Source organism: Pipistrellus hanaki (assembly GCF_964339955.1).
Source record: "Pipistrellus hanaki genome assembly, chromosome: 1".
Lineage (NCBI taxonomy): Eukaryota > Metazoa > Chordata > Mammalia > Chiroptera > Vespertilionidae > Pipistrellus > Pipistrellus hanaki.
In genome coordinates, this window is record NC_140503.1 from 53,483,539 (window position 1) to 53,511,497 (window position 27,959).

The 27,959-nt window shown below is 44.0% G+C and overlaps 1 protein-coding gene across 2 annotated transcripts in view; it reads right to left on the bottom strand.

The window, feature by feature from the left end:
• Window positions 1-11,957, bottom strand: part of MAPK6 (mitogen-activated protein kinase 6) — a 30,547-nt gene extending 18,590 nt beyond the window's left edge. The window contains exon 1 of one of the 2 annotated variants that reach the window (XM_084894187.1): window positions 11,754-11,957. The gene's annotated coding sequence lies outside the window, so the exon portion shown is untranslated. Of the gene's footprint in view, window positions 1-11,061; window positions 11,238-11,753 lie in introns of those variants that run through there. The other variant, XM_084894188.1, reaches the window with a different exon arrangement.
• Window positions 11,958-27,959: the final 16,002 nt, after the last annotated feature.

Consider the following 27,959-nt stretch of genomic DNA (forward strand, 5'->3'; position numbering starts at 1 on the left):
TTAGGGAGATCAGGATGTATGTGTGCTGTAGGAGCCATAAAAAGGCAGAAGCCTCCCATGCTCTCTTAGTGACCATGAAAACAGTTTTCTCCTTACTACATTGACTCTCAGAACAGTTGCATTCCAAATCCTGATCTCTCTAACTATCTCCACCTTTCATATCAATCATGCAGCTCCTTGCCATCCCTCAACTATACCAGCAAACTACTGGTCAGAGCATCCTCCATCCACATCAAGAACCTCTAGAAATGTCCCATTTACACCGTTTTTACACCACCTTTCATATTTAACTTCATAAAAGCAACATTCAAGTCTTACACTTAAGAAAGATCCGGGGTTCCACATTCTTGTATACTTTCCACACACTTCAAGAGAAGAAAAAGAAAACTAAGATGATACATTAACTTAAAATGTCCCTTCCCAGCATCCTTCCTTCCCATTTCTTTACCTCCAAATGTTACCCATTCCTACCAACCTTAGTGCTGATACTGTGTTGCTTGGAGAGAGATCAGTTAAGTTTTAATTAGCTGGGTCAATGTTGTTTTGTTTTCAACAATTTGATGAATGAAACGAAGTACACAGAATGATTTATAAGACTGATGCTGGCTTTATGCTTTCCTAGTGATCTTTTTTCAGCGATTCATCATAAGAAGGAAATAAAAGCTCTCTATGTAGCCCAGGCTGGGTATCAGCTTCCTAAGTTTGTAAGACAGTTCCCTGGAAATGCACTAGACACAACTGTCTCATCAAGCATTCCTTTCTTCCCTAAATTACCTCCTGTTTATTGTCATTTAGCCTAGCCCCAGACCAAGAGAAATACAGGTACTCTGAGTCAAGCCTAAGTGTATAAAATTATAAAATGTCAAAGAAATAACTTCACTCTGTTCCATCACCTCTGTTCTATAGAAAATGGATAGTCTTTCCCTCTTATCCAGTTACAACTTGGCCTGGGTCAGTCAGTAAGGGAGCCTGGATGTGCAAAGCAAGTTTGAGATGAGGGCCTTATGCATAACAGTTACTTTTCTGGTTCTCTCTTCCATCTTCCACCCTGCCTCTTCTCAGGATAAATGCTTTTACGGGTCATCTGGCCTGATCAAACTCACTGACGGCTCTCCCCTTCCTCCCTCTTCAATAGCTCTTGCCTATTTTGCTCTTCTCCAGGGTCAAGTGAGTAATTTGAGTGAAATGGAATCCAGCCAGCTTCACATCTTCTCAGCCAAAACCCCAGCTGCTATTGGGGAGAAGGGAAAGGTTGAGCTCTACTTATATTCACCCAGGACTGACTCCTAACCCTGGCACAGAGAGGTGTTGCAACAGTCACCCTTCCCTAAATTCAAGTCTCAAGCTCTCATTAAAGCTACCAAGTTTCTAGGGCAGAGAAGCCCAAAGGCTACGGCTTAACTTTTTGCTCATATGCATTCTTAACAAAGCCCTTGCTCCTAATGTAGAACAGTCCTAAGAGTTATCAGGAACCCCTCTCAGAATTTGGACCTCAAAGAGCCCTAACGTGCAAATCAATGTCAGCGAATGGTCTTAGAAACCTGGGGTGGTAGGAGAAACTTTAAAATTAAAACACCAAAACCTAACAGGCTTTGCCTACTATCAGGAACTACTGACAGCTACATAAACTTTCAAAGTCAAAGACAGCTGATTACATAGCAGCAAGAAAAGTATCCAATTTTTAAAACTTCTCTTTCACTATGGGGGAAGAAAAAAAAGAAAAAGGAGATATATGCACTACTATATGTGATGCTTTGAAAATTAATTAAATTGAAACAAACGAACGAACTCCTCTTTCAGCCCTGGGCAGTGTGCCTGTTGGCTGAGCGTCCTCCCATGCAGCAGCAGACCGCCAGTTCCATTCCCAGTCACGTCACATGTCAGGGTTGCCGGCTCAATAAATCCCCAGAAGAGGGTTGTGAAGGAGGCAGCTAATCAATGTTCCTGTTTCTTTCTCTCTCTCTCAATTCCTCTCTATAAAATCAATAAAAATGTATTTTTAAAAACCACTTCTCTTCCATTTCCAACCTTTTTCTTAAATTGCCTGAGTCTTTACCTAAATACATTTTAATTTGCTTCTGACCTTAAAAGGCCATTGTAAAATAAATGCCACTATGCTTATTTTGATGCTCTTATCTTGTTGCTATTTACTCTAGGGTATCCATATTGGAATATCAGAACCTTACCGACCAGATAAACAGAATAGTCAAATAATCTCTATAGACCTTTACAATTCTAAAAGTTGATGAAAGCACAGTACGAGTTTTTTATTTCACAGATTTAATTCTTCACAAGCGAAACGCCGGCTGCCACATGTGTCCTCTGGGGTAGGGGCAGGCGCTCCTGTGTGTTGCGCACTCCAGCTCGCCCCCAGCCCCAGCCCCTCTGTGTATAGTCTCCACTCTGGCCTGCCCCCAACCCCAGCCTCCACAGCCACTAGGGCTGGGGGCAACTCACAGTCCCCTCCCACCCATCTGCACATGCAGCTCCTCCCAAGGAGCTGTGATGCCCAGCTAATTAGCATATTCCCTGTTTACATATACAATAAAAGGGCAATATGCTAATTAGACCAGGAGACCTTCAGACTTCCTTCTGGACAAAGCCATGGTAGTGGGGCCAAGGCAGAGGGGGGCAGTTGGGGGTGAGCAGGCCAGTGTGTGTATGTGGGGAGGGGGATGTGGGGGACAATCAGTGTGGCAGGGGTGGGAAGTTAGGGGTGATCAGGCTGGCAGCAGAGTAGTTAGTGGCGATCAGGCAGGCAGGCAGGTGAGCGGTTAGGAGCCAGCATACCTGGAATGAGAAGGATGTCCATTTACTGGTTCAGGCCCAATCCCACAGGGTTCGGGCCTAAATGGGTAATTGGACTTCCTCCGAGGGGTCCCAGATTGGAGAGAGTGCAGGCGGGGCTGAAAAACATACTCCACCCTCGTGCATGAATTTCATGCACCAGGCCACTAGTATATATATTGATAGTCCACAAAAATTGACTGAGCACTTGTGCAAGGCACTGTTTGATGGTACATTGGAGAATAAGACAATTAAGGGTTCTTCTCTTTCCAGAGTTTATATTCTAAGGAAGACTAACAAGTAAACTAATAACATAATTTAGATTTAGCCAAGTGCTATGATTGGATGCTTGGGAAATGGCCTTCTAAGGAGCTAAAACCCAAATGAGAAGATACCAACATTGCTAATAGATGAAAGAAAACAGAACTTAGTATTTTGAAGGAAAAGAAAAGATGCCAGTGTAGCCACAGCACCTTGAGGAAAGGGTGTGTGAACTAATCATTATACATAATCTTCCTATGTAACAAAAGGGTAATAGGCAAATTGACCAAATGGTGGAACGACTGATTGCTATGAAATGCACCAACCACCAGGGGGAAGAAGCTCAATGCAGGAACGAAGGCTGAAGGCTGGTGAGCGCAAAAGCGGTGGCAGGAGCCTCTCCTGCCTCCACAGCAGCACTAAGGATATCAGTCTGGCGGCTTAGGCCCACTCGCTGCCAGACATTCCCCGAGGGCTCCCAGACTGCTAAAAGGTGCAGGTCATGCTGAGGGGACCTTTTCCCCCTCAAGAGCATGAATGTCATGCACTGGGCCTCTAGTCTGTGTATATATATATATATATATATATATATATATATATATATACACACACACACACACACACACACACATATATATATGTATATGTATATATGTAAGTAAGTAAAAGGCTAAGTGACCATCCAACCATCTAACTGGCCAGTAGGTACAAAGTGCACTGACCACCAGGGGGCAGATGCTCAATGCAGGAGCTGCCCAGCTGCAGTGACTTGGCGGCAGCAGTTCTTGGGTGACGCACCCTGGAACCAGAGAGGAGGGAGCCCAATTCTGGGGTGCATCACTCGAGAACCGCCCTCCCACAATCTGGGACCCCCTTGGGGGATGTCGAGAGCTGGTTTTAGCATAATCCCTGCAGGTCAGGCCTAGGGATCCCACCTGCAGAAGGGACCCCACTCACTCCACAAATGCTCTGCCGCCCCAAGAGGGGCCAGCCGGGGAGAATGTGTGGGAGGTTGGCTCCAGGCTGCCTGGCCCATCTTGCCCAGTCCCGCCCCTCCGGCCACTTTCTAATTAATTTCCTTTCAATGTACACGAATCTGTGCACCAGGGCAATAGTGTGGAGATAAGATTAGCTAAGTTGAAAAGAACACACAAGACAGGATCCTATATTTTATAACTAAGAGATAATAAAAATTATTAAAGGCTTGAAGCAATTGGTATAGTTTAATTTACATTTTTTAAATTCTGGTGACTGGGAAGAGAATGAATTGAAGACAGCTGAGTGAAAGTAGAGACCAGTTAAAAGCTTCTTCAGTAGGCCCATGAGATGATGGCTGAGACGAGGCTGGTAGAAATGAAGATGTCAAATAGGAGACAAACTCAAATGATATTTTAGAAACCAAGAAAACTTGATGATCAAGTAGATATGAAAGATAAAGAACCAAGAGGATTTAGGGATAAATCTTAGGTTCCAATTACTGAGATGAAGAATACTGGGACAAGAATAATATGGGAGAAACGGTTCTACTTTGGAAATGTTAAGTCTATTTAGATAATGTCTATTTAGATAACTGAGGGGTAATATCAAGCAGGCAACTAAGTAAAAGATGTGGAGTTCAAGCAAGAAGTCTAAACCAGAAACATAAATTTGAGAATTATCCATAAGCACAGTGTATTTAAAACAGTAAGTTGAAGGAGATCACATAGGGAAGGAATTTAAAAAGAGAAGGGGGAAAAAAACGCAGGACTAAATTCTAGGATAGGGGTGTCGAACTCAATCAGAGAAGGGGCCAAAATCTAAAATCCAGCCTAAATCGCGGGCCGAATGGTTTACTGAACAGTCATAAACTGACAATGTCATAAACTGACAGCGGAGTGCAGTGATGACAGCGCGGTGCGGGCCACATTGCAAGGCCTGGCGGGCTGGATTTGGCCCGCGGGCCTTGTGTTTGACACATGTGCTCTAGGATATGCCAATACTTAGAGGCAGGAAGAGGAGAGAAACCTCTAAAAAAAAAAGCATGCCGAGAGCTCTAGGCGGTGTCCCCCTATGGTTAGAGCTTCTGCCCTTACATCAGCAGTCGAGGGTTTGCTCCATGGCCCGGGTAAGGGTGAAGGTGAGGGGCGAGTGCTAGAGGCAACCGATCGATGTGTCTTTCTCACATTGATGTTTCTTTCTCTCTCTCCGGCCCCTCTTCTACTCTCTCTAAAAATCAATCGAGCTCTAGCCGGTTTGGATCAGCTTGAGGATCAAAGGATCCCAGGTGGTTCTGGTCAGGCGCATCCACCTTGGTTGCAGGCTCCTCCCCAGCCTGTGTAGGAGACAGCCAATCAATGTTATTCTCTCACATCGATGTTTCTCTCTGTCTTTCCCTCTCTTTCCCTCTCCCTAAAAACCAATGGAAACAAATATCCATTTGCGAGGATTAGCACACACACAAAAAAAGTATAACAAGGTATGAGGTAGGAGAAAAGCAAGACAACCATGTGTCTCATAAGCTAAGAGAAGCAAGTAAATGGGCAGAAAACAGTTGTCAACTATATTGAAGGCTAGTACAAGATCCTATCATGTGAATTTGGCAAATGTAACTCACTGGGAACCTTAACTAAAACAATTTCAGTGGTAAGATGGTGCTAGAAGCCAGTCTGGAGTAGGTTGAAGAGCAATGGAAAGTGAAAAGAGCTTACAAAGACAACTCTTGAAAATTTGCTTGAAAGAATATCAGCAAAATGAAGTAATAGCAAGGGGAGAATGTGAAATCATGAGAGGATATATTCGAGATTTCTACATCTACACTGACCAGTATGGTAGCCAACAGCCATGGCTATTGAACAACTGAAATGTGGCAACCATATTGAACAGTATAGCTATAGAGCACATTTGTATACTAATAACAATGACCCAATAAAAAGGAGAAAATTCATGATGAAGATAAAAGATGGGTCCTTGAGAAGTCAAGAGAAGGAATCCAAAGCACAAGTGGAGGAATCTATAAGCAATAAACACAAATGAAACAAGGTACAAAATTCTAGTAAGCAATGGGAACCAGCACGACCTAAAACCAGAATATGTCTTAAACTTGGCTGGAATCTTAAGCATAAGACTAAATTACAGAAGGCTATAAAACCTATGCAGTAGGGGAAGAGAAGGTAATTCATACTTATCGAGTACCTATTAAGTGCCAGGAAATTTTCTATGTAACAAATTATTTGTTATTCAGAACCACTACCATGTAAGTCTCCTTTTACAAACCAGAGCACAGATGCCCTGGGGAGTAAAGCAGTTTCACTGAAATCATATAGTAAATGTCAAAAGTTGGACACAGTCTGATGTACTCTAGGGTTAGAATCTTCCCACTGCATAAGGTGGAAGGTTAAGAACCACTCAATGTTTCTGTACCTGAAATAAATAACAAATGACATATCAATCTGGCAGCTATCAAGTGCCAACAAGCCTGGAGGTAGTAGGTCAAGAGAATAACTGTCCCCTCAAAACTCTCAAGATAATGAAGAAACACTTATTTAACAGCTATTTTTAATTTTGTTAATCCAACTGAAAATAACTTTATTGAGACAAAAGGAAAAATATACATTCATGTAACTGAGATTATCTACTTTATTGAACACAGGAGTATCAATCAGAAAATTGGTACTACTTTAATAACTACTAAAATAATACCTGAGCATACTAGAAAAATAGGTAGTTAGAAACCTTCCATCTCTCCAATTTGTAAATGAAGAGGGAAATTATTAAATTGAACCTAATCAGTTATTAAATTACAGCTTAGATTAAAATAATCTATTTTTCTAGTATGCTCAGGTATTATTTTAGTAGTTATTAAACAGTACCAATTTTCTGATTGATACTCCTGTGTTCAATAACATCCCCGGTAGGGGGTGTGCAAGAGGCAGCTGGTCGATGTTTCTCTCTCATCGAAGTTTCTAGCTGTCTATCTCTCTCCCTTCCTCTCTGTAAGAAATCAATAAAAAAAATATATTAAAAAAAATAAATATGGTAGCCACTAGCTTTATGCAGCTATTTAAATACAAACTAATTACAATGAAATAAAATTAAAAATTCAGTCCCTCAGGTGCACCACCTGCAAGTACTCAACAGTTATGTGCAGCTATCTCATTGGACAGCACAGAACAAAATATTTTAATCAGCACAGAAAGTCCTATTAGACAGTAATTATATCCTCAATTTTCCTCTTGACTTTTTTCAGGAGGGCCCATGGAAGGGGCAACTCAAGACCTGAATTTTCCAAATCAGTCACTAATCAGCTGAGCAACTATGTATATGTCACTTAGCAGTGCCCCCAGAAATGTACATTTGAATCACCTGCAAATCTTGTTAAAATGCAGATTCTAATTCAGTAGGTCATAAAATGGGGTCAAGATTCTGCACTTCTAACAAACTCCCATGCTTAGATATCTCTGCACCTTTGTTTTTTTAGCTGTCAAATGATGTGCCAGGGGCAAGATAATGCCCATGACCCTTCTATATACACTAACGTTTTATAGTTTTACAGTTGTACAGAATTAAATGCAGAGACTTCATACTCTCTGTAGAGGTAGGCTCTTTCCTAAAGTGAATGAACAATTTTTTGTGATACCATTGTTTTTTCATGAAAAAACATAAATTTAAATAGAAAATGTTGTTTGCTATATAAACACTTAATCTCTGTACTACTTTTCAGAAATGGATTTAAAAGGCTGGCATTTATGAAAGACAAACTTTTTTAAAACTGTTAGAGGGGCACATTTTATTTTCCATCTATGCAGTTTGTCGAGGGGGTAAAAACCAATGCTGGACGCAGTCTGCACTGTTACCTTAAAAGCATCAGCTCCACATGAAAAACAGCCCCCTGGGAAAAACCATTAACTACAGAAACATTATTGTTGGTTTTGTAAAGTCTCAGTCATGGCTCTCGAGCAATAAAACTGACCAAAATCCCCATACCACTAGCAGGCTAGATCATGTAACAATTTACAAAACAAGTTGAAGGAGGTGACAAGAGGCAGCCAACAATGCCACAAAGGATTTACTTTTGTGGCATCTTCTTTCTTTTTTAACAGGTTCATGGTTCATGTGGGAATTGGGAACAGGAACCACATAGCAGTGGTAAGGCTAACCATTTCATAAGGTACCTCACTGGAAAGAGGCTAAGATATCCAGTTTGTTTATAAATTCTGAATTATGTATGACAGATAATTACCTATGATCTTAAAAAACACACACACAAGAAGTACTTGTTCAACCTCTAAGAAATAGAATGCTTTTAAAATCTGTAATTCTTTTATATTTGTATTTTTATATTTCTTTTAGTAGGAATATATTTTAAGGTTTGAATTAAACCATTTTAAGTTCCTCTATATAAATTATGCAATGCTCTTCCAAAATCTCACCAAAGATTACTTCACATTAACAATACACTTTATTGCTCACAAAATTCTTCAAATAAGTCACTTTGAGAAAATAGTATATAAAAAGAAGTGAGGGAATGGGGAGTTTTTTCTTTTCATCTTTAAAACAAGCTGCTAGTCTCAATGTTTTTTTCTTCTCAATCTTATTTTAAGTCAACCTGCTAAACGGTTGCTTTTTAGATTCAGTCAAAATATCTTAACCCTTTGCACTCCGCTGTCCCCTCTGAGGGGACATCGGAATTCTAGCATATCACTCGGATGTCCCCTCTCAGGGGACATTGCAGTTTATTAGTGATTACGGGGAGTTAATTCAACGCACGTTTCGCAAAGTAGCGTCGAGTAGCTGGTAGCCAATGTCCAGAATGGTTCGGAGTGCAAAGGGTTAATTACCAAATTTCAGTGGATGTCCTAAATTTGGAACTGTACATTCAGCTTAGCTTTTAAAAAAACGGATGAAAAACAGCACCACCTTGGCCAGTGTAGCTCAGTCATATGTCGTCCGATGCACCAAAAGGTTGCCCGGTTTGATTTGGGGTCAGGGTACATGCCTGTTGCTGGCTTGATCCCCTGGGGTAGGAGGTATGCAGGAGGCAGGTGATGACCAAGGATGTTTCACTCTCACATCAATGTTTCTCTCTCCATCTCTAAAAAAATAATCAATAAAAATATATACATATTTTGTTTTTAAAAACAGTGCCTGTAACAATACCTATCTATCATTGTTAAACTGAAAACTCATTTAGATCTGGTGTAAGCACTATATATGATTCCATCATAGTGGAATGCTCATGTTCAGATGCAATATTTCTGTACCTTTTCCACTTATTTAAACTAATTTGTACATTTCATAAAGATAATTTTATATTACCAATGAAAACATAAGGTTAATTTCTACCATAAAAGTACTATCTGTCCTTTGTAAATAATCTCTAACAAATCTCTCTCAATAAGAACCAAAGACTGTTGGGATCAAACATTTAATTTCAGCAACTGACCAACAATTTTATCTTTCAACAAATGTTCTAACACCTGTAGGATGAATGATAACCTTCTGAAATGCAATTTAAGAAGTCATCACTTTTTTAGAGAAACTATGGTTCCTCCTGAGAAAGAGAATTATAATGTGGACAGAAACATGTTAGTCTATCATTTAAAAAAATACAGAGTATAAAAAAAAAAAAAAAGGCCACGTAGCAGCCCGTGGGCAGGATGAGTCATCACCCAACTCAAAACTTGCAGCACTTCAAGCTTCCTCCTACCGGACCCCATCCCCTTCAGCAATGCACCCTGAGTCAGCAAACTTTTCCATTTTGTCAGTTACGAATTCTCACGAAGCTTAAATGAATTTATGCAAAACACTGCAACACATTTGGGACTAAACTTGTCACTGGAACATGTGCTTTTTCTACTGCAAAATTAACAGATCTTCAAACCAATCTTCTCTAGAATCTTAATTTACAGAAAGTAATCAAACACTAATCCTCTTTTGTAAATAGGTGAACAAAATATGGTGACATGTAAACGTTTTTAGAAAACAATACTCCATTTCCCGGAAGGTTTATTTTTTCCCCTTTGAATCTGAATAGTAATATCTAGATGATAAAACGTGTCCTGCTCAAATCCGGCATTTCCTGGATGACGGCAAATTGCTGAATTTAAGACACCAGTAAGTAATTTGACAAGTTTCACAAGGCAGTACTCTTAAGTGACGTAACATACATTTGTGTGAAAAGACTTTACACATCTTGGCACATAGCAAGCCCTTCCTAAACATATTTGAACTACTACTCGCTAAGGATATATAAAGTTTCTCCCACCCAATAAAACATTATTTTTCAAACGTAAAAAAAAAAAAAATCTGACGTTTCTAGGAGAAAGTCTAGAGGCAAGTCCCTCTTTGGACCCTTCATTCATCTAGTCCGATTACTCTTTCCATCTCAGTTTCCGAACGTGGAAAAAAAGAGGCTATGCCCATGCAGAACTTCAAAATATAACAAGGCAGGAAGAATCAAGCAATCAGAAAATCACTCTGAAGCTGCTGGCGCTCCATTTTGTCCCGTTCATTTTTTTTTTTTTCTCTCAACAAATCATCTTGTATCCGTAAAAAACAATAAATAGATAAAAATAAAGTTAATACTGAGACTGACTGCTAAGGGCATTTATGGCACTGAAGGAAAAACAAAAATCAAAAACAAAAAACACGACTTTTGCTGCAAACCTAGCAGGCTTCCAATCCACATCATCAGTCCCCTTTCCCTGGACTTGTTCCAATGAGCAAGCGAGAGAAAAACCGGGAAAGGAATAAAAAAAAGATCCTGCTTCCCAGAGCTCCCACCCTTATCACCTGAACCAGCTGAGTCCTAACTACACAACTAGGAACAAAGGACGGCCAAAGCACCTTCACTTTGCAACGCGCCTCCTCATCCAGCCCGACGGCAGCGCGCGGCGAAGGCCCCGGGCACTGCGCCGACAAGACAAGTTTTCACGGGGGTCCTCCCCGCCCACCGCTCCCCGGCCCGGGCGCGACTTTAAGCAAAGGCTGCGGGAGGGAAGGGAGGCAGGGAAAGGGGAATTCCCAGAGACTCACGAGTTTTCTGCGTCTCTTGTGTGACCAGACTCGAAACTTGGGCAGAGGACTCGCGGCGAGCCGGCGAGGTGCGCGCGCTACGCAGTCTGCCGAGTCCCGGCCCGCCGCCGCCGGGAGACTTTGCCCGGCAGAGTCAGCTGAGGCCGAGTCACCGGCCTGGGAAGGGGGAGGAGACGCGGGAGCATTCCGACCGGCAGCGTGCCAGGCGGGCGAGACTCCGCGCCACCTCCGGCTCCGGGCCGCCCCTCCCAGCCCGCCGGGCCGGGCTTCGAACCCGCGGAGTAGGCGCGGGCGAAGGGGTCGGGCGGCTCGGCACGCGGGGCGCGAGGCGGGCGGGCGGGCGCGGCCGGGACCCGCTGCCGGCGAGGGGCGTGCCGGGTGGGAGGGGCGCGCCGGCCGCTCCGCCGGCCCCACGCGGGGACCCCGGCCCGCCGGCCCGCGCGGGGGACCCACCGACCGAGCTCGAGCGGGCGGGCGGGCCGGAGAGCGCGCGAGGGAGCGAGCAGGCGGGCAGGCGGGCAGGGGGCGGGCGGCAGGCAGAACAAAAGCGCCTTTGTTGAGCGGCGGCCGCCGGAGGGTCACACACAATGGAGGAGGGAGCCGGCTCCACCGCCGCCGGGCCCGCCGAGGCGCCCTCCCGAGCCGCCCACGGCGCGCCCCGCACACGTCCACACACACACACACACACTCACGGGACTTCTCCGACTCATCGAGGGCGTGCGGGGCCCGCGGACAGCCCCCAGGGTCGGCTCCGGTCTCCGGCTAGGCGGGCGGCAGCGGCGTCTCGGAGGCTCCCGCTTTGCCGCAGTCGCCGCCATGTAACCCCGACCCGAGAGAGAGGGAGAGGGAGGGGCGGGGCCTCGGCCGCCACGCCCCCCTGCGTCACAGCTCACTCCACGGCGCCCCGCCCCCCGCCCCGCGCGCCGCACGCGCCGGCATTTCCAACGCCCGTGACGGCAACGCCGGGGTGGCCGTTGTCACGCGGGCGCGGCGGCCGCCTCGGTGGGCTGGGCCGGGCCGGGCCGGGGGCTGGCAGACAGGAGCCCCCTCTGCCCTGCTCTTGCCCCAGCACCAGAGCACCAAGTGCCAAACTCCTTAGGACCGCTCACCGCGCAGCTAACTGCATGCAGGGCCCTGGGCAACCGGGAGGACAGATCTTCGCCCCTGCCCCCAGGACGAGTCCGAGCAAGGCTGGACCTGAAGATGGATGGAGTAGAAGGCAAGAGCCGACCCTCAAGGCCCACCTGTTAGAGGGCCACGTGCTCACAAGGCCATTCATGCTGCCTGAGGGCGTGGAGGAAGGCTTCTCAGTCAGGTCGCCACGGTGACCTGCGGCTCCATCCAAAGGAATGGGTTTAAGTTGAGGAGGTGAGGGGGGGCGTGCAAATAATGGGGGGAGGTTTGGGGGACGGGGGTTGTTGCACCCACTGTGGGACTAGGCCAATGTGACCAAAGCGGAGAGGAGGTGTGCTGGGGTGTTATGGGAAATAACGGACTGATGCCTTCTTGGGCCCACTTGGCTGAGATGTAAACTTACTTTATCATGGCTTGTTGGGTCCAAGGAACCTTTCCAGTGTTTATGTGAAATCTATGTAGGTATTCATGAAATTAGAGACACGGGTCAACATATTTTTTCAGTGACTTCATCACCGTTTCTGAATGAGAACCAAACGCTTGGCAGCGCCTATATCCATTATTATGACCAGCTTCAAGCTTCAAGCATGAGGCAAAGACCACTTCAAAGGTCCTGTAGTGTCTTGAAGTTAAGTGGTTGGGATGGAGTTTCAATGTTTTGTGTGTGTTTTTTATATTTAAAACGCTACCATCTGAGTACCAAGTGTGAAGAGGCGATGGTGAGTAAAAACCGGGAGGAAAGGGAGGCTTGTTTGAATTTGAAAATGCAGCCTCACACTCTGCCACAAGAGCTCCTCACCCGCATCTCTGCTGCCCCTGCTCTGGCTCCTGGCAGATTCCTACAACACCTTACCTCCCTCACCGTCAGTGTTGGGTTACCAGGAGGCAGGGGGGAGGAGACTAAGTAACAAGCACTGTGCCTTTCCTCAAGGAGCTTAAGAGCAATGTCAGCTCCAGACTTCTAACAGGGACCACCAAAATAACCAGTGCATCCATCAGGCAGAGCCATGTTTATTGCTTTCAGCAGTAAGAGAGAGACCACTATGTTGCCAGTCTTAGTAGTGTCTCAAAGAGGGAGGTCAACATTAGGCCAGTTTGAAGATTTGATGGATCTGGTTTAAGATAGGTCTTTCAATGAAAAAGCATGGCTGAATTTGTGATATAACCATTTAGGATGACTGTACCCAGGGAGGAGAGAGTCTTAGCAAGCCTAGAAGAGAGTAAACTGTTCTTAGATACTGACTATAGGCAAGTCAGTAGCCTATTGTTCAGAGTAATGAACTTTGAGGAAGTCCCTGAAACTGCAATTGAATTAATTTGCATCTCCTTCTTGGGCAAGACTTTCTTGACGTTTAAGACGTGTTTATGCAGACCGTTGAGTTGTAAAGTATGTAAGTCCGTCTTAGTTTTTAATCCTATTGTATGGCTGTAAATCGTTTCAGTTCTCAGTAATTTCCCACAACTTTATCGGTGAGTAATGAATTCATTTTGGTGGATTATAACCTGCCTTTTCTTCTTAATGAGACAGAGCAAAAAATTAGAGCATATCACCCATTACAAAGGGTAAATACTGTTTTGCAGGACTTTTGTTTCAATCATGTACCGTATTTCAACAACTCTACAATGTCATCAATTAAGATATGCCATTATGTTATGTACTCTTGAGAAAGTGAAAATTCTATCGAAATATGATAGCCTATTGTTACATCCTAATTTCAGATATATTAAAATCGAGAAAGTACTTCTTGAAATGATTAAAATATAAGGGATATATAAGTATGCCAATTGGATCACCATGTAAAATGTGTTCCTATTTATTGCTGATATTGCTGTGAACTATGCTCTTGTTAAAAGTGTTAGAAAGCCCTGTTTTAGTGGAAGGATGCAGGGGAGGAGCAGGTAAATACACCATAAGGCAGCTTGAGATGAGTGCTTCCTGAGCAGAGATGCAAATTACTTGTCTTGTTGGAAGGAACAATTGATGACAATGGGAGACTTCAGGAAAGGTTAGTTTGAAAGAGAAAGTATTGGAGCTGGGCTTGATTCCATCAGGAAGTATCAGGAAAAAGGCATTGCTGAATGAGAGGGCACAGTTCTGTACAAAAGCATGTATGTACAGGGCACACTCTGGAAAATGGGTCAAGTCTGACAGGCCCAGGAAAATTAAGACGTTAGCACCATATTGAGAAGGCCTTGATCAGGACTTTGGATTTATGCTAAAGGAGAGGAATTTAGATGATGCAACTAGTTTTTTAGAACAATAATTCTGGCATGAATGGGAAGGATAGACTAGTTGAGCAAGAGATTGGGGTCAGAGAGAGTAAGAATTCATTTTTTTTTTCTACCCTACATCCAGCCTACTTTACTCTGGTTAAAATATTTTGATGTCCTTTAAGGAACCACCCTTTCCTGTTTACAGTGGTCCCTCCTTATCCACGATTTCACTTTGCATGGTTTCAGTTACCAGTGGTCAACCATGGTCCGAAAATATTAAATGGAAACTTCCAGAAATAAGCATTCATAAGTTCTAAACTGAGTTTTAAACTGTTCTGAGTAGCATAGTGAAATCTCCAGCCGTCCGGCTCCATCCTGCCTGTGATATGAATCATCACCTTGTCCAGCATATCAGTGCTGTATATGCTAGCAACTACCCACATTTTAGTCTCTTAGTAGCCATCTAAGTTATGAGATGGACTATTTAGGTATCACAGTGCTTATTTTATTTTACTTTTTTAAGTATATTTTTATTGATTTCAGAGAGGAAGGGAGAGGGAGAGATAGAAACATCAATGATAAGAGGGAAACATTGATTGGCTGCCTCCTGCACGCCCCCTACTGGGGATTGAGTTTGCAACCCGGGCATGCGCCTTGGCTGGAATCAAACCTGGGACCCTTCAATACACAAGCCAAAACTTTATCCACTGAGCCAAACCAGTTAGGGCTCACAGTGCTTATTTTACATAAAAATGGCCCAAAAGCCATTTACATAATTTTTATTGCAATGTATTGTTAGGATTGTTCAATTTTTTATTACTATTAATTTCTTACTGTATCTGATTTATAAATTAAGCTATCATAGTATGTATATGTCAGAAAAACAGTATATGTAGGGTTTCAGGTGGCTATGGGAAGGTCTTGGACCATATCCCCTGAGGATAAGGAGACTATTTTATGAGCTACAAAATTGGAATTTTGTCTTTTGGGTGATTTCACATGGGAGTTAAGTGCTATTATATTTGTATTTCAAACTGGCATTACACAATATAAAATGTAATTCAAAAATGCATGCTAATTTAAATATTTAATTTTTCCTTACTTAGAATGATATTTAATCCTACCTAATAAAAGAGTAATATGCAAATTAACCATCACTCCACTCCACCAGCCATGCCCACCAACCAATCAGAGCGAGTATGCAAATAACCCCAACCAAGATGGCTACAGCCACAGAGAGCAGGAGGAGGCGTTTCCCTGGCAACAGAGGAAGCCAAGCTTTCCGCCTGCCCTTGCCAGCCTAAGCCTCCACTTGAGGCTACAAAGTTTCAATTACAGAAGGTAAACAAATCCAAACAGAAACGGCTGCTGCCACAGAGCAAGCAGGAGGCTTGGCTCTGTTCCAGACTACAAACTTTAAATTGTAGAAAGTAAATATAAATTAGATACCAGGGCCTCCACTTGGGTCACCAGGGGGCATGGCCGGCCTGTAAACCACCACAGGCCCCTCACGCAGGCTGCCCCTCACCCCAAGGGAACCCCCCTTCCTGATCTGGGACATCCTTCAGGGCAAACCAGCTGGCCCCAACCTATGCACCAGGCCTCTATCCTATCTAATAAAAGAGTAATATGTAGATTGACTATCACTCCAACACACAAGATGGCTGCCCCCTTGTAGTCAAAGATCCTGCCCCTATGTGGACCCAAGATGGCCAGCAGGGGAGGGCAGTTGGGAGGCACCAGGCCTGCAAGGGAGGGCAGTTGTGGGTGATCAGGCAAGTAGGGGAGGGCAGTTGAGAGGGACCAGGCCTGCAAGAAAGGGCAATTGAAGGCGATCAACCCTGCAGGGGAGGGCAGTTAGGGGTGACCAGGCTGGCAGAGGAGGGAAGTTGGAGGTAAATGGGCTGACGGGGGAGCAGTTAGACATCAATCCGGCTGGCATGGGAGTGGTTAGGGGGTGATCAGACTGGCAGGCAGAAGTGGTTAGGGGCAATCAGGAAGATAGACAGGCGAGCAGTTGGGAGCCAGCAGTCCTGGATTGTGAGAGGGATGTCCAGCTGCCTGTTTAGGCCCAATCCTGATGTGGGTAGTCAGATTGGAGAGGGTGTAGGCTGGGCTGAGGGACAACCCCCACCTCCACCCTACCCCCATGCACGAATTTGATGCACTGGGCCTCTAGTAGTTGTAATAGTTAACTATCTATCTAAATTTATAATACCATTAGAGACCTGATGCACAAAGATTTGTGCAAGAATGGGCCTTCCTTCCCCTGGCTGCCGGCACCACCTTGGCTCCTGCCGGAGCCGCCTTTCCATCTTCCCACACTGCCTAGAGGCCCAGAGTCGCTGGGACAGTGCAGAAAGCCTGCGTTCCACCACGCCCTGGCCGCTTGGCGCCTGCGAATGCAAATTAACTTGCCATCTTTGTTGGGTTAATTTGCATAGTCCCTCCTGATTGGCTGATGGGTGTCATAAAGGTACTGAGTTTGCATCTTACTCTTTTATAAGTATAAATAACACATCAAGAGAGAGAAACCAGAAGAGGCGGAAAGCTTTATATTTTAATTATTTAGCAGCATCATTTCCTAGTTTTTGAACAAGGGGCCCCAGGAGTTATTTAGCTGGCTTTGGAGCTCCCACCCTCCACTTCCACCTCCAAAAGAATCCCAACAGTTCTAGTCTGAAGAAGGTGGAGTCAGGGGAGACTTCCCACCTACCCTCAGTCCCCCTCACTGACAGGATTAGGGCAGGAGAAGTTACAGGATGAATACATCTCTGCCCTATGAATATGACATCCAAGGCCACAGCGTCCAGCTGCCCACACTCAGGGCTGCATTTCCTATAGTAAACACAGGAGGTAGGAAGTGGGGGAGGAAGGAAGACCTTGCTCCGCACATTTTCCCATAGAAACAATGTTGTGGATCACAGCTCTAATCCTCTTAGGGGCCAAGCTGCATGCGGGCTAAATGGGCTTCTCACAGTTATTTCTCTGGGGAATATGCATTTTCAGATTCAGACAACCAAGATAAAAATCAACTTTTGAGAACATAACTTAGTTATAAACAGGGACTCTATACCTTCCTAGCTCAAATTGCTGAGACCATAGAGAAGAATTGTATCTGTAAGACCCAGGTAAACAACTAAATGTAATTGAGGAGTTATTAAAAGTTATAACTTGCTCAGCTGCTATGGCTCGGTGGTTGAGCATCGACCTATGAACCAGGAGGTCACAATTCCATTTCCAGTCAGAGTACATTCCCAGTTTCAGACTTGATCCTCAGTAAGGGCCATGTGGGAGGCAGCCCATCAGTGCTTCTCTCAGCATTGATGTTTCTATCTCTCCCTCTCCTTTCCTCTCAGAAATCAATAAAAATATATTTTTAAAAATACCGGGTCATTAGTTTTTTTAAGTTAAAACTTCACTTTATCTTCTGAGTGGTATGACGAGTCCAGTTCTTCAGATTTACAATTTGAGAACTTGATTGCAGGTTCACAAGGGTTGATTGGTCTCTAGCAGCCAACACCCACCAACCAAACCCCAGAAACTGCACTGTAAGCCGGATGCTAATCCATTAAGAACACAAGAAAAGTTGTGCTGAATTGGGCTAAAGATTTATCCAGTCTGGTATTCTCTGACAATGATTGTGAACTTAATGTTTTACTCATTGTAAGCTCTAGTGTTGAGCACAGTGCCTGAATATAATGTTCATTCAATAAAGGTTTGTTAAAAAATGAAGTGTTTTTCTCTGAGGGAACAATAATAAAGTTTACATTGATTTCTTTTTAAAATGAAGTGTTTTACATTGCCCTCTATGACATAAACTTCAGAAAGGTATTTCCTCCAAGTGTTTATCTTTCTAAAATCTATAATCTATTTTTAAAGCAACTTTCTCCTGAGCTTATTGTAGTTGCCCTTTTCTATGACCTAGAGCAGTGTTTCCCAAACTTTTGACATATGTGTACCCCTTCTATAATTTTCGTAACGCTGAGTACCCCTCGTACTTATGAGAATGTAGAATTAGGTGCAGCTAAGCACGGTGCAGTGCATATCCCCACCAAACTCCGGTGCAATGCGTACCCCCACCAAACTCTTCCCGTACCCCTGGGGGTACGCATACCACACTTTGGGAAACACTGACCTAGCGTATCTACTGGACTTTTTTTAAGGGTTTGCTGCATAATTAAATGAGTGACTAGAGGCCCAGTGCATAAAATTCTTGCACTGGGGGGTGGGAGGTTCCCTCAGCCTGGCCTGTGCCCTTTTGTAGTCTGAGAGCCCTCGGGGGATGTCTGACTGCCATGGAGCGCTGAGCTTGCCAGCAGTGAGCCTGGCTCAGGGCTTCTGGATGAGTGGCACTCCCCCCGTGGGAGCACACTGACCATGAGGGGGCAGCTCCTACATTGAGCATCTGCCCCCTTGTGGTCAGTGCACATAATAGTGACCGGTCGTTCTGCCATTTGGTCAATTTGCATATTAGCCTTTTATTATATAGGATTCCAGGTACAACTTCCTTACTGGTTTATCAAATATAGGACAAAATAATTTTGTCAAAAGCTTTCTGTTTTTGGGGGGCGGCGGGTGTTGGAGGGAAAAAAAGCTTTCTGTTTTGTCTTCCATGTTCTTAGCAATGAGGCCTAGCATTTTATTGTTATACTAGAACAGTGGTCGACAAACTGCAACTCATGAGCCACATGTGGCTCTTTGGCCCCTTGAGTTTTTAGCAAAGGCCAGCTTAAAAGTACCCTAATTAAGTTAATAGCAGTGTACCTACTTATATAGTTTAAGTTTAAAAAATGTGGCTCTCAAAAGAAATTTGTACTGTTGATACTTGGCTCTGTTGACTAATAAGTTTGCTGACCACTGTACTGGAGGCTCGGTGCACAAAATTTGTGCACCCCAGCAGGTCCCTCAGCCCACGTGGGATGTCCGCCTGCTGGCTTAGGATCAGACCTAAGCCGGCAGTCAGATATCCCTCTCTCAGTCCAGGGCTTTTGCGGTCTGGGACCTCTCACTCCTTACCACCCATCTACAGTGGAGGTGGGACAGGCACTCTCCACACCACTGCACTTGCCAGCCACCAGCCAGGCTTCTGGCTGAGCAGCACTGCCCTATGGGAGCACACTGACCATCAAAGGGCAGTTCCTGCATTGAGCATCTGCCCCCGGTGGTTAGTGCACATCATAGCAACAGTCGTTCTTCTGTTCGGTCAATTTGCATATTACCTTTTATTATATAGGATCCTTTTAGGAAACCAATAACTCCTGGTTCTCTTTCTTGGAATAAAACATAGCTCCAAGCTCATCTTCTTTTACATGTACTTCAGACTAACAATCCTAACTGCATTATCCAAAATCAGTACAGAATGAAAGTCATTTGCCACACTTTGTTCATAACTTTTGGCAATTCCCTTTTCTTCAATTTAGATCCATCTGCTTTGTGTTTACTACTCTAGAGAGCTTAAGGACATCTCACCCCAGTGACTTTTCTTCTATGAGCCCACTTTCAGACAGTCCATGGAAGTTTTAAATAACCCAATTCCCTTTTGAGGGCTTAACCCTTGAGGGCTCCACTCTGAAATTTAAAGAATCCATGTGGTATTCTGGCACCAAAAGTAGTTAGCTGATTTAGGGACTGCCACAATTCTGCCACTTAGTTGTTAGACTCTAGGCAAGTCATTTAATCTTATCTTTATAATGGTATAAATAACACCTGCCTCACCTCCCTTGAAGGATTGTTCCGAGGATTACATGAGATAATGTGTGTGAAAGCATTCCAAAAATGCTAACACTGCAGTGTATAAATAAGAGGTGTTATTAATATCCGCATGCAGAAGCTTGCCTATTTAAGCCATGGTTTCCTGAAGTTAAGCTAGCTCTTCTTTCATTCAATTCATCCCACAGATATTCTTACCTGCCTTTATCCAAAATAGAATTTTCTCCCTACATACACACAGACACACTAGAGGAGGCCTGGGGCACAGAAATTTGTGGACTGGGGCGGGGGGGGGGGGGGGGGGGGGGAGGGAGGGGGAGGGAGTAGTCTCTCAGTCCAGCCTGCACCCTCTCCAATCTGGGACCCCTCAGGAGATGTCAGACTGCCAATTTAGGCCCTGTCTCTCTCACAATCCAGGACTGCTGGTTTCTAACTGCTCGCCTGCCTGCCAGCCCGATCATTCCCTAACTGCTCCCCTGCCAGCCCAATCAATGCCTAACTGCTCCCCTGCCAGCCTGGTAACCCCCAAATGCCCTCCCCTGCTGGCCATTTTGTGGTGGTCATCTTTGACTACATGGGGCAGCCATCTTGTGTGAGGGCATGAGGGTCAATTTGCATATTACCTCTATTATATAGGATATATTTTATTAATTTCAGAGAAGAAGGAAGAGGTAGAGAGATAAACACATCAATAATGAGAATCATTGATCCTCTGCCTGCTGCACACCCCCTGCTAGGGATCAAGCCTGCAGCCCAGCCGTGTGCCCTGATAGAATTTCAACCACTAAGTCACGCCAGCTGGGCTCTTCCCACTTTCTTGGTAACTTAGTTGGGTAGAGCTTTTTTTTTTTTTTTTTTTTTAATGTTTAAGGATGTAAATTGGAAGAAACTTTAAAAAATGTAGTGCTCCCTGATTCCATGCTTATTTTTCAAAGAAATGTGGTCAAATAGTGAAGCAGGAGACATGTTCAAATACGTTACTGCAAAGGTGGAAGGCCCATGTCTCCCCACAGAAAGCAGGAGTGACACCCTGGCCAGGTGCTCAGTGGTTACAGCGTGGGCCACCCTTAAGGGGTGAAGGGTTGGATTCCCAGTCAAGAGCTTGTACCTGAGTTGGGGGTCCATTCCCCGCCCCTAGTCGGGGTGTGTGCCTGCAGGGTGCAACCAGTTGGGGTGTCTCACATCGATGTTTCGCTCTCTTTCCCTCCCTCCCTCTCTTTCTCTATCCCTTCAGGCCCTTTAAAGAAGGGATCTCTGAAAAACAATGGGGGAAAATATCCCCTGGTGAGGATTAACAACAACAAAAAAGAAAACAGGAGTCACTTCTACTCTCACACAAGGCGAGACAAAAGGGGAAGTCCAGAGGCAGGCTCAGCTGAGGAGACAGCCAGAAAGGGATGAGGGGTAACTGGACACAGCCTCTAAGATCCTAGCAATCAGGATTATAATAAACAGATTTACTTACATAACAGCAGCTTAAGGCTTCTCCTTTCATTTAGCCTTTGGTCCATTCATCAAAGGAAAACTGCTTTCATTTTTACAAGCCTCTGATAAAGGTTTATAGATACTCTTCCCAAAGAAAAATAAGAGGCAAACGATTCTTGGGAAAGAAATAGAAAGATATTTAAAAAACTGATTTAGCTGTACAGCAGGTTATGAAGGAGGGAAAAGAGATTAAAATGGTTCTTTCCCTCCTCCTTCTATGACTCAGAGATTAAACCTAAAAATAATCTTCATCCCCAGTATAGGGAAGCTGAACAAAGACACATCACATTGCAACTTTCATGATGGCCTTGGGAAGGAAGGGAACAAAAGGCAGGAGGTAGGAAATAGCTATTAATGGTAATGTGGGCCCAGTGGGTGTGGCTCAGGAGTTGAGCATTGACCTGTGAACCAGGAGGTCACCGTTCAATCCCCAGGCAGGCACATGCCTGGGTTTCGGGCTTGATGCCCAGTAGGGGTAGGCAGGAGGCAGCCAAATTAATTATTCTCATCAATGATGTTTCTATCCCTCTCTTCCTCTCCCTTCCTCTCTCTGAAATCAATAAAAATATTTTTTAGAAAATATTCTTAAAAAATAAAAATATAGCCGAGGCCTGTTTGACTCAGTGGATGGAGCGTCGGCCTGCAGACTGAAGAGTCCTAGGTTCGATTCTGGTCAAGGGCATGTACCTTGGTTGTGGACACATCCCCGGTAGGGGTGTGCAGGATTGATGATTGATGATTCTCATTGATGTTTCTGGCTCTCTATCCCTCTCTCTTCCTCTCTGTAAAAAATCAATAAAATATATTTAAAAATAGCTGAAACCGGTTTGGCTCAGCGGTAGAGCGTCAGTCTGCGGACTGAAAGGTCCGTCCCAGGTTCGATTCCGGTCGAGGGCATGTACCTAGGTTGCGGGCACATGCCCAGAAGGGGGTGTGCAAGAGGCAGCTGGTCGATGTTTCTCTCTCATTGATGTTTCTAGCTCTCTATCTCTCTCCCTTCCTCTCTGTAAAAAATCAATAAAATATATTTTAAAAAATATATATATATATTTAAAAATAAATAAAAATATATTTAAACAAACAATTTTTAAGATAATCTGGAAGACTATCTACTCAGAGAGGTGAAGTGAACTTGAAAGGCAGTCTAGCTGTGATGAAACAGGCATTTTCTTGTCCTGTTCTGAGGTATGTTGCATCAGTAAGGATGGAGCCTCAACTTGCCTTTCCAGTCTTATCTCCTATTAACTCTGCTTGTGATCCATATTTTACTCATTCAAATGAATTTTCATCTTTCAACATCATATCCCTTTCTTTATAGCAGCAATAGAAGACTCTTTTAGGTGTTTCCTTAGTCACAATTTAAGTATGTTCATTTAAAACAAGTCACTTATTTTGAAAGTATTTCAAACTTACAGAGAAATTGTACACATAGCATAGTGAACTTTCCTTTTTTACCTAAAAAATTTTAGAGTACACGTTGGTAGTATGATACCTATGGTGGACCTTGAGATGCATTGCCCTTTAAAGAAGGACTTATTGTCCTGATATGTGCACTGCGGTCAGCACACAGCTGTCAGCTGTCATTTCCCTCATGGTTTCCCTCTTTGCCTCATCTGCAGAGAGCCACCTTACCCAAGGAAATGCCCCTTTTCCCAAACCAGTGACTGATCAAGGCAAGCTTAGAAAGGCCTGGCTATTTCAGCCATGTGCAGGACAACTTCCCTGGGTCATTTCTGCTTAAGAGCTCTCATTGCGGGGGGGGGGGGGGAGCTCTCATTGGGCTATCAGCCTGCCTCTCAGGTCAACTCCTTCTTCTGCCCAATCCTCTTTCTTTCCCCACCCATTCACCAATAGTGATTCCAAGAACTCTACCAAATAATTAGCCTGCACACAAAATCTATCTTAGAGTCTGCTTCCTGCGAAACCCAAACTGCCTACATTGGGATCAGGAGAGGTCTGAGGGAACAGTCAATAAGATGGGGGTTTTGAGCTGGATCCCTTCCCAGTCAGCTGGTAGGAGGACTTCATCAGCGGTGATAGATGGAGCACAGATAGCACCTTTCACAAGGTGGCAATCAGTTATGAAAAAGTTTGCCAGTGGTGAATTGAGATAGTTCACTAATAAAAGAATGTATTGGCTGGAACAACATATGAGAGAAATAGTAACTATAGCAACCATAGGATTGGATGATTATTATTTAGCTCTCTTGAAACTCTAGGAAAAGAAAACAAAAAGCAAAGAGAATAACTAGCAGCATCTGAAACCAAGTGTGAAAACTAGAGGGTCTCTGGTAACATGTAAAGAGGCTTTCATAACCTGCAGTGGGAGGGAAGAGAAAAAGGAACTAAATATTTAATGTGTAAATTGCTGGAAAAGTTCAACATAAAGTTACTTTTGACAGAAATTTCATTCCTAAGTTATATATCCAAGAGAAATCAAAACATATGTCCACACAAAAATTTGTACACAGATAGTTATAGCATCGTTATTCATAATAGCCAAAAAGTAGAAAAATCCAAATATCCATCAACTGATAATCAGTAAATGAAATATACTAAATCCATACAATGGAATACTACTCAGGTATAAAAAATGAATGAGACTGACACATGTTACAACATAGATGAATCTTGAAAATATGATGCTAAGTGAAAGAATCTATATATATAAAAGGCTAATATGCTAAGTATAAAACCATCTGATTGGTTGCTATGATGTGCACTGACCACCAGGGAGCAGATGCTCAACACAGGAGCAAGCCATGATGTGCATTGGCCATTTACAGAGAAATGGCACCATGGACCTGGCATCCACAAAGCAACACTCAGCTTCCCCCAAGTGAGACACAGGCCCTGCCACCACACTAGAGGGATAGCCCACCAAATTACAGCCGATGCTGTCACAACCCTATGGTGCAAAATGCAGCCCAGCCCAGCCTGGAAACAGTGGCTGTGGGCACTGAGTAATGATGTCACATAGCAATGCCTGGCTTCCTCTCCCTAGTGACTAGCTTTCTTGCAGTTTCTTCAGCCAAGGAACACGACTTGCTTTATAGCCAGGTGGAAACATTTTACACTTTAACCAAATGTCTGTGAAGCGTTTTCCCATGCCTCATCTCATTTGAACCTCACAGAAGTCCTGGAGTAGGTAGATAAGAGATTCAGTGGAATCCTATTTTCTTTTCATTAGCCAGAAAACAGAAATTTAAAAAGCTTAGAAATTTGACCCGACTGAAAAGAAGTAAGAAATGGTAGAACTTGAAAATGACTTCAGGTTTTCTCCCTGCGCAGAATATAGTCAAATACTGCTGCAGTTGAACATTTTACCCTTTGTTCTCCTGCATGATCTACAATAATAATCTGTTTTGTGTTTATATTTACTACTGTGTTGCTGACAATTACCTGAAAGAGAAGTTGGGGTGCTTCACTGGGCTGGAAAAAGTTTAGCTAAATCAGAAAGCAGGTCTAATTAAGCAAGTTTATTCTATATATATAAAGCTCTCACTGGCACCAATCACACATGTGTGTTTTGATCTGTCACTGATGATTGTGAATTTGGATGACATTCTATTGTAGAGAAAGTGCAAATAGCGATATTAAAATATTTCTTCTAATTCATTTCCTTTCAATGTGCATGAATTTGTGCACTGGGCCACTAGTGAAGTCATAAAAAGCCACATAATCTATGATTCCATTTATATGATACTAGAAGCCCGATGCACAAAGATTCTTGCAAGAATGGGCCTTCCTTTCCCTGGCTGTTGGCAACACCTTTCCACCCCAGCCCCAGAGCCACCTCTTTCTGCTCAGGCCTTGCCTTTCCACACTGCCCAGAGGCCCTGAGTGGCTGGGGCAGTGTGGAATGCCCTGCCCCTGGCCACTCAGCACCTGCATATGCAAATTAACCCACCACCTTTGTTGGTTTAATTTGAATACTCACTCCTGATTGGCTGGTGGGTGTCACGAATGTACAGTCAATTTGCACCTTTCTCTTTTATTAGTGTAGATGTCCAGCATAGGCAAATCTATGGAGACATACAGGAAATCAGTCATTTCCAGGGCTGTCGGTAGGAGAGTATAAGGAGTGACTGCTAAATGGCACAGGGTTGCATTTTGGGTTGATGACAATATTCTGAAATAGATTCTGATGATGGTTGCAGAACATTGTGAACATACTAAAAACCACTGGGTTTTACACTTTAAAGTGGTGAATTTTATATATGTGAATGCTATCTCAATTTTTACAAAAGGACTCAGAGCAGTGGACATGCTAGTGTGTATTATGTAAAGCCAGAAAAACCATCAGATGACTATTCCATAGGAAGACTTGAAGGTCATACCACCCACCAAAACAATAAAGAATGTGTTGGTGAAAGGGTACCTATATTGCTATGAAGCTCAGTGGTGACTCTCTTGCAGGCTGGACTCATGGTAGAAAATGCTACTATAAAACTAAGCTCCTATTATCAATGGGAATGATACAACCCAGAAATAACTGAGTCAGAGAGCATCATATACCTGTAAGAAATCATGTGGACATAATTATGATAATGAGTGGCAAGACCAAAGTGACAACCAGAGGCATCTGGCCTGCAGAGAGTTATAGAAATAGTTAATAAAACATGGTGTCATGATGAAAAATAGATGGACAGTCAATAAGGGTACTGCTCAGTCTGTACAAGAAAAAGAAAACAAATAGTTTGAAGAGAATGGAACTATTTGGGAACAAAGTTTTTATATATTTTTAAAAATAAATTGGTGTTAATCTGAACTAGATTATTATGAATTAAGATTTATTTATTTATTTTTAAAGAGATACTCTTTTTTCTTTTTAAGATTTGCTATTTTCCATATATATATATATATATATATATATATATATATATTATTGATTTTTCACAGAGAGGAAGAGAGAGGGATAGAGAGTTAGAAACATCGATGAGAGAGAATCATCGATCAGCTGCCTCTTGCACACCCCCTACTGGGGATGTGCCCGCAACCAAGGTACATGCCCTTGACCAAAATGGAACCTGGGACCTTTCAGTCCACAGGCCACCACTCTATTCATTGAGCCAAACCAGTTTTGGCTGAATTAAGATTTAATTCATATATATCTATATCTATATATAAAAGCTTAATATGCTAAGTGTCCAACCGAGCTGTTGACTGACTGGTCGCACTGACCATGAGAAGGCAAATGCTCCAACTGGTAGGATAGCTTGCTACTGTAGTCCAGCCCATTGGGACTGGGCGAGACAGGGCTGGACACACCCTGGAGCCCTCCTATGGTCCCTCCTGTGTTCCCTCTCTGGCCACCAGCTCCAATAGGCCCCAATAGGGACTGGGCGAGATAGCCCTGATCAGCCCCAATCTCTGGCCAGGTGGAAGGACCCCACCTGTGCACAAATTTCATGCGCCAAGCCTCTAGGATCTATATATATAAAGCCCTAATATGCAAATAGACTGAATGGTCAAACAACTGAATGACCGAATAACCAGTCGCTATGATGTGCACTGACCATCAGGGGGCGCACGTGGAACATGGTAGGTGTTGGCAGCAGGCTGCAAAGCGCGAAACATGGCGGGTGTCAGTTGCAGTGGGATGGTGGAACAGGTGAGCAGTGCCATTGGTTGCTGTCATGGAGGTGAGCCTCCCATGTGCTGCAGTCTCACCCAGCACTCACACCTGCTGCTGGCGCCAGCCCCACTTGCACCTGCTGCTGGTGCCGGAGCCACGGCTAGCACCTGGTGCTAGCACCAATCACTAGGTGCATCAGTGGGTGCAAGTGGCAACTGCTGGCCCTGATTGCCCCTCAGGGCTTTTCCACCTTCCCCTGCTCCTGAGCGGTGATCGGGGTCAGCAGCCACTGCTCACACCAACTGGTGGTGCTCCTCACCATCAGCGAGTGCAAGTGCGGCCTGGCACCATCAGTACATGGGAGTGGCAGTGGCAGGAGTGGGGCTGCCAGCAGACAGGGGATCAGGGCCATGGCAGGAGGGGCTGGGTTAGGGTACGGAAGATGGGTTGAAAACCACCCTTATGCCCACCACAGCCTTGTGGCCCACAGTTTCTTTCAAGATACACAAATTTGTGCACTGGGCCCCTAGTATATATATAAATTACAAGGGAATTAAAATGGTACATTGGAAAATACCTCTTTTTAAGTATGTTTTTTAAATTGATTTCAGAGAGGAAGGGAGAGGGAGAGAGATAGAAACACCAATGATGAAAGAAAATCAATTTTAGCTGCTTCCTGCACACCCTGCCCCTGGGGATCGAGACTGCAACTCTGGCATATGCCCCGACAGGTAATTGAACCATGACCTTCTGGTTCATGGGTTGACACTCAACC